We start from the raw sequence: 6,000 nt of genomic DNA on the forward strand, positions 1-6,000 counted from the left end.
GAGGCAGGAGGCTGGCGCCCTCCATGTGTTGGTGGGCCTTTCTGGGTTTCTCCACTTCCCATGGCCAGGCCCGGGTTTCACAGAAGTGGACAAGTGGGGTGTGAAGCTTAATCAGATCAGGGGACACAGCAAGGGTGGCAGAGTGGCACTGGGGGCTTCCTCTGGGTGTGCCGCGTGTCTGGTTGTGTTGCCATCAAGCAGGGGCTAGGCACTGGCCTCCTCCATGCTCCTGGGTGCTGGGAAGATGAGTGGGCTCTGGGCAGCAGTCGGGACCCCTCAGGGATGCCCTGCCTAGACCTTGCAGACTGCACGCTGTGGCCCAGGCCACTTGGCCAATCTCAGCCTCCCCCCTTTCCTCACCTGCAGTCCAGTCAGACTGGCCTGCAGCGGCTTCCCAAATACTTCCTGCTTCCCCTCGTGCGTGCTCTTACTGTTCCTTCTGCCCTCTACCTTGCTCTCTTGGTGGGCCCAGTACTGCTCAGACAAATGCTGCTTCTGCAAGGAAACCTCTCTGCCTTAAAAGAATCTCTCCAAACAAGCACTGTGATGCTCGCCTGTAATCCCAGTACTTGGGAGGCTGAGATTGAAGGATCACAGGCTTGAGGACAGCCTCAGAAACGTAGTGAGACCCTGTTTGAAAAACAGCATTTTTAAATTTTAAAACAGGGTCTCGCTAAATTACAGCATGCTGGCCTCAAAAATGTCATCCTCCTGTCTCAGCCTCCTAAGCCCTGGGGCCACAGGTGCACACCACCTCTCCCGGCCCCTGCCTCAGTCTTCACCTTCCTCCTGAAGCTGCACACCTGTCTCCTCTGGGCTTTGTCTTCTCAGAACCAGGCCCACTCCAGCTTCCTGCCTCCACAGCCATGCATAAGTGAATGAAAAGATAAAGCATTCAAGCTGTGCTTATTTATTTTTATTTTATTTCATTATTTTTTTGAAATTGGCAGTGATTTCTTGGATATGATTCCAATATTTTTATTTTAAAGATAAAACATTTGGGACTGGGGGCATAACTCAGTGGTTGCCTAGCAGGCTGGAGGCCTGGGGTTTGATCCCTAGTACTGCAAAAGGGAAAAAGAAAGTACTAATTCCTAAATGCAAGAATGCTTTTTTGCATTTCAACCTGTGATCCTCCAGTTCCAGCCTCCCTAGACTATTGGGCATCGCCTGGGAAATGCCTAGAAATGCAAACTTTAGCTCCAGCAGACCTACTGAATAAGAAGCTCTGGGGCCTAGCAGCAGAGCCTAGCCAGCGCCCAAGGGGTTCTGATACCCACTCAAGCTGGAGAGCCACTGGTTCAGCAACTGCGCGAGCGTCTGGTCCTGACGGGGGCCATGAGTCACTGCCTACTGGCACAGTAGGAGCTGTGTGCTGTGGGGTCTCCCCTCTAAGCAGGCTGCCTGCACGGGGCTGTGGGCAGTGATGGATCCCTCTGGGGCAAGGGTGGGTGGGCACAAGGCTGGGCCGAGGGTTACAGCTGAGCCAGCTGCCACATGCCAACCTTGCTTTGTGTGATTTATGAGTCTCCTCCCCAACACAGCCACGTATGGCTGACTTCAGTTTAGAAGAGCTTCTACCCCAGAAGATCCATCAATCAGGAGATCAGTGCCCCACCAGGCAGCTTGCAGAGTAGGTGTGCATTTTACCATAAGGTACATGGCAAAGTTCCTTCTATGGATCCTCCATCCGATGATCTTTATAGCCAGTTCTACCACGTACTGACCTGGTGCTGACAGTCACACATTTTAACTTCCTAGATCCTTACCACAACTCAGGTAGGTGTTTTCAGTATCACCCCCTTGCTGGCCACAGTCAAGTACACCTGAATTTCAGTACTTAAGAGGCTGAGACAAGAGTATCGCAGGTTCAAGGGCAGCCTCAGCAATTTAGTCAGCTCTTCAGTGACTTAGTGAGACTGTTTAAAAAAATAAAATAGGGCTGGGGGTGTAGCTCAGAGTTAGAATGCCCATCATGAGCTTACCCAGCTGGCAGGAGGTAGAGCCAGGAATTAAAATCTTAAAGTCTGCCGGGCGTGGTGGCACACGCTTGTAATACCAGCATTCAGGAGGCTGAGACAGGAGGATCGCAGTTTGAGGACAATCTCAGCTACTTACTGAGGCCCTTTGCAACTCAGTGAGACCCTGTTTCAAAATAAAGAATAAAAAATAGGGCTGGGGTATGGCTCGGAGGTAGAATGCCCCTGGGTTCTATTCTCAGTACCATAAAAAATCTTAAAATCTGACTCAGGGTCCATACTGTTTACCACCCATACTGCTATGCATGACGTAGTTCTGAGTTCATGGCCTTTGGAGTTCATACCAACCCTGAAACTTCTGAGCTGTCACTTCATGCCGCAGTTGAGGCTCCGGGTCCGAGGAACACTCCCTACTAGCCAGCGGCCAGCCCTGGGCTGTTACCTGGGCTGCTACCCAGGCCACAGACTGTTACCCCAGCTACCCAGAGGGCCCCCACAGAGCTTGCATGGTCTCACTCTGAGCCCGGTGCATCGCCTACACCTCACCTCCTTGCCTGGCTGATTCTTAGAAGCCTGAGAGGCACCTGGAGTCCCAGGGCAGGACTTTGGGAGCCCAGGACAAGGTACACCTGAGAACATGATGTTCCGTGACACGGGGCCCAAGGCAACTGCTGCTGGTGGGCCTGGTGGCTGGCATCTTCTCTGGAGCTCAGGAGGGGAAACACCAGAATGGTCTGGCCCTGAGGGCCAAGGGCTGCTGGTTGGCACAGGCTGCTCCTCCCTGCATCCTGGCCAGGCCTTGTTTTACACAGCTCTCCTGGATTGAGGTTCTCTGACTTCTGACAATCGTTTTGTGTTTGTTCAGACCTGTGTGTGTCCTGTCCCGTGGTTTGTCCACCCAAGGTGGAGGTTGGAGGGGGGCTTCGGGGACCCTCTGCCCTAGGTACTCGGGGTTCTGTGTGCCCATCAAACAGCTGGTCTTATTTTGAACTTATTATAATCTAATGTGTCCAAGTTATTCATTGGCTGCTTTGCTTCGCAGTAGCAGGATAGAGAAGAGAGAGTTCCAGCCTGTAGCAAAACAATCACTCCAGTTATCACCCAGCCATGTGTGAGCCTCTGAGCATCGCTGAGCCTCAGTGTTCTCGGCTGAGATGGGCAGGACGCCGACAGATCGAAGGGGGAAGGCCTGAGGCCAGACCCTGTACGCTGGGAAGCACGCACAGCGGTCTGAGGGCTCTTAAGGAGTATTCCTCTTGCCCAGGGAGGCCACAGTTGCTAGATCCCCAAGTGTGGATGCTCCAGCAGGCCAGAACATTCCCAGTCATCAAGGCAATGCCTTACAGCTCAGCTGTGGTGGCCGAGGGGTAAGAAATTGACCAGGAAAAGAAGAGGCAGATGACCTGGCATCCACTCCCTTCCCGGGCTGGAGATTGCTGAATTGGCTGCAAACATTTTTTTTGTGTGTGGCAATTGCTTTCACCTACGTGAAGAAAAAAAAAAAATCAGAGAATTTGCTGTTTGCAGGCCTTGAAAGCTTGCAGAATACTGGGGTCAGCAGGGAGAGCTCTGAGGCAGGAAGAGCTGTTCCGCTTGGGGTTTTCAGAGCAGAGCTGACCTCCCCTCTCATCCTCTGCATCCTCTGCCTGACAGGATTTGGGCTTCCTGCCCCCCCCTCCAGAGCAGCAGAGAGGGCTGCCACACGAGGCACGGCCTGGGCGCTGTGCGAAGGCCTGAGGGAGGAGCGCAAGGCCATGCTCGCTGTGGAGAAGGACCCACAGATGTTTAGCGACACAGAGCACGCTGCTGTTGGGGGCTCCTTCCCAGGCCAGGACTTTTCACCCTCGGCCTGGTGGTGGAGAGTTCAGGCCTGGCTGTGTCGATCACTAGCCGGGCCACCTGCTGCAGGTTACTTCTGCTTTCTGAAACTTGGTACCTTTGCTGGTAAAACAAGGATAATAACGACTTGTTACGGATTGAATGAGACTAGGTGACTGTTTTTTCCTCACTCTTTGGCACTGGGGATCGAACCTATGGACATTTTACCGCCAAGCTATACCCAGAGCCCTCTTTATTTTGTATTTTGAAACACTCTCACTAAGTTAAGAGTCTCTCTAAGTTGCTGAGGTTGGTCTTGAACCCACAATGCTTCTGTTACAGCTTCCTAAATACTGGTGCCCCTAGGAGTTCTCAAGCTCTCTGAGAGAGAAGGATTTGTTGTGCTCAGAGTGGGACCACCAGAGCTTGGTGTGGAAGAGCTCACCAAGCATTTGCTAATGAATGAATGTGTGAGACTCAGTGCAAGCCTAAAGGATCTTCTCAGGAAGGCCCGGCCCAGGATCTGCAGGACTAAGAAGGTAGGTGTTCAAGACAAGCACCTACTGCACTTGATAACTTTGCAGATAGAGAGATCCTGGCAAAGATAGATCCTAAAGATGAGAAAATGATGCGGTTCATGGGCCAGAATGCCAAGTGCTTATCTGAGCTTCTCCATTCCCATCCCTAACCACAGTGGGGTCCCTGGGGGAGCCCCTAAACGCCTCACAGAATTCCCCCTTTTGCCTTGAGTCAAGGGTTGTATTGGACTGGTCTGTACATTTCTTTTGTATTCTCATTGAACTGCAAACTGCAGGAAGACTTATCCACAGCAGCTAGTACAGAGCTTAGCACACAGTAGGTGCTCAACACATGCTTGCCGAATGATTGAACAAGTGAAGATAAGTATAACAGAATCGTTTTCGCTCCACTCTGAGGGTCTCTGGGGTTTGGGACACCTGTCCATTTGTTCTCAACTTTCTCTTCTAATTTGGCTATTGACTTGGGTCTTCATAAAATCAGGTGAGGTTTGGCCCAGTGCAAATTCTTTTTCATTAGCTGTGGGAGACCCAGCATTTGCAAATTAATGCCAAATTAGCGCCTGATTAAACAGACAATGAATGTGAGAGTAAGGATTATACAGCAGAGAAGATGCTGCAAATACAGATGGGGATGCCCGTGCTTGTTAGAAAACAGCCTTCCATGCTAATGACTTCCTTAAAGGGCTAGGCAGCGGAGGCTGCAGCTTTGGAATTATCTAAGGGTTTCCTCTGCACTGGCAGCAAAGAGAAACTGATAGAGGCTTCTCTGCGGCCCAAGCTGTAGTCTTCTTCAAGCTTTTGCAGCTGTAGTCTCTTCAAGCTTTTGCCTGGGGCCACGTCTCATCTCAGGACAGAGGAGTCTTCCGTTTATTTGCATACAAATTGCGAACAGCTACAACGTCTTCGCTCAAGCAATTTTTAAGTGAAATGTTATTGCTTCCCTAAAGGCAATAATTCCTTAGGTTTTCTCCTCAATATTCTTCTCACTTAGCAGCTACTCACAGTGACCCAGATTTTCCACCACAGGAGAGTGGAGAGGGACAAAGGAGGGGGAGTGGGTGGCTGGCTGATCGAACTGGCTTTTTAGGGCATCTAGGACCTGCGCCAAGTGTTTTAAGTATTACTTCACGTAATTCTCAGGTTGACTCTATGGTCTAGACATCATGATCACCGTCATGTGTAATGAGAAAATCAAGATTCAGAGATGTTATGTGATTCTCTCAAGGTCACAGAGCTAGAAATGGCAAGGCCTGGAACACAAGGATGTCTGACTCAGAATTTATTCTTTTTTTTTTTTTTTTTTTTTTTTTTGGTGGTACTGGGGGTGGAACACAGGGGCTTTCAAATTTATTAAACTACATTTTCTCTAGCTGGGCGTGATAGCGTGCACCTGTAATCGCAGTACTTGGGAGGCTGAGATAGGAGGATCACAGGTTTGAGACCAGTCTCAGCAACATAGGCCCCTTGTAACTTAGACCCTGTTTCAAAACAAATAAAAAAATGGGTCTGGGGTGTAGCTTAGAGGTAGGAATACCCCTGGGTTCCATCCCCAGTACCATTAAAAACAAACAAACAAACAAACAAACAAAAAACCAACTGTACTATTTCTGTAAAACATTTACTCTGAGCTGGGCGTGGTGGCGCACGCTTGTAATCCCCGCGTG

Source organism: Muscardinus avellanarius (genome assembly GCF_963383645.1).
Source record: "Muscardinus avellanarius genome assembly, chromosome: 12".
NCBI classification, from domain to species: domain Eukaryota; kingdom Metazoa; phylum Chordata; class Mammalia; order Rodentia; family Gliridae; genus Muscardinus; species Muscardinus avellanarius.